Genomic DNA, 1,998 nt, shown 5'->3' with positions numbered 1-1,998 from the left:
GAAAAGGCAAGAGGAGTGACGCAGTGCTAAGAGGGTGATGCAGAGGCTGTGTCAGCATTATGAGCCAGGAGGGGAAGACGCAGTAGTTGCCTCAGCAGTCGAGGCTAGCGCAGAGGCAGAAGGGGGGCAAATCAAACCTACGTAGTGCCTGCTCATCTTTCTCAGCCAGGAAGGATCGACGTTGAGGCCAGGACAAGCTGATCCAACTATCACTGTGATTGCGCAGAGCCAGAAGGGCTCGGATTATTTAGTTGTTGGGGCTAAGGGAACTGTCGAGATTGTGATTTGAGGAGCTGGTGGGATGTTGTTTCTGTCTGTGCAAAACAATGTCTAAGGAGACAGAACCAAGGTAGAGGGAAGCATTACCTCGACGGATTTCTAGCCAAGAGATCCAGATCCAAGTTGCAGCAGAAAAGGGGGATTGGAGAGGAGTGATTTGACAGTTGGGAAGAGGATTTCCAGGAGGGAAGTTGAGACTTTGAGGGAGTCTAGAAGAGGAGCATAGATGGCAGTGAACAGATTAAGGCATCATGACAAATTGGATGGAGCTTCCAATTTTGTCATCTAGAAGGCTAGGATCTTGGCAATCTTGGATAAACATCGCTTCAATGACTATGCCTTGAAAACCGTAGCTGTCCCAGTTGACCCGAATGCAAATGAGAAGTATGAGGAGGCCATGGCAAAGGCGAAATGCATGATCCTAGATGGGGTCAAGGATCATGTCATACCACATATTGTTAAGAAGAACACAATAAATGAGATGTGGCAGACGCTGGCCACCTTATACCAGGGCTGTTCCGTGCAGCGGAAGATGTTATTGGAGAATGAACTGAGGTCATATTAGATGTAGAAAGGAGAGGAGATAGATCACTTCCTCCTCCGGTTGCAAGGAATTTGCGACCAACTTACTTTCATGGGGTCTACGCCAGTTCCAAAGTTTATGGTCTGGACTACTCTGAGTGCAGGCTCCGAGGACTGAGAGACATTTGTCCAAAGCATTTTGGGTAGAGCGACTCTCCCCAGTTGGGAAGAGATGTGGGCAACTCTTCGACATGAAGAGATCAGGAGGCTGACCAAGGCGAGGCGTAGTGGTAAGGGAGATCGATTCAAGAAAGAGGTGGAGGATGCAACTCTAGCATCTGCGGGACAACAAGGGAAGATGAAGAAGAAGGACATCTCCAAGGTCAAGTACTTCAACTGTGGGGAGCTGGGACATTATGCATCTCAGTGCCCCAAGAAGAAAGGCAAGGGAGAAGCTTTCGACTTAAAGGCAACTCCAGCAAAGGCGGAGAAGGATGTCGAGACTGATGACGATTGTGCCATGAGTGCTCATGTGCCTCTGGAGAAGAGGTGGGGAGACATAGAGTTGTAGTCAAGAGGAGTACATGTAGGGGCAGGATCCTTGAGGTGCCCAAACTCTTGGATCACATCCGGCTACGGGAGCCCTTAACGACAGTAGCATGATGAAAGGTGTCAAGTGGAGCAAGGTGTAATGGAGCGACAATGCAGTGCTTGAGTGCAGAATTTTGTAAGTGCACTGGAGGCTGCACCAGTGTGAGAGGAACATAAGAGGTTGTAGTAGTGCAGTGGCAGCAGAGGTGGCTTCAGCATCACGAGGCTTCCAGATTGACCGGGATGTCAGTATTTGGGTGAAGTCAGCTACTTACTTCTTGGTAACTGAGTTGCCGTGTAGCAGTTAGTAGTGGCAGTGCTATGGGTAGCATGATGCAGCATGTTGAGAGGGACCTGCAGTACAGATGTGGCAGTGGTAATGTCATGGGCAGTAGTACAGGAAGCAACAGTGCATGGGATGTGAGGAAACAGGCCAAGCATCAAAACAGGTACCGATACGGAAGATCAGTGTGATGTTTCTATGGTGAAGCATTACTAGAGCACATTACTCGCTAAGAGGGAGTGTTGATTTTTGGTAGCATAAGATGTGCTCTAGCCATGAAAACTGGTGGAGAGGCTAAGGCACATGAGATTTCCAAGACTCAT

Source organism: Pinus tabuliformis, chromosome 2_1 (assembly GCF_031772625.1).
Source record: "Pinus tabuliformis cultivar Carrire ecotype Pingquan chromosome 2_1, CPIR1, whole genome shotgun sequence".
NCBI lineage: Eukaryota > Viridiplantae > Streptophyta > Pinopsida > Pinales > Pinaceae > Pinus > Pinus tabuliformis.
Note: the sequence above shows the minus strand (reverse complement) of the source record.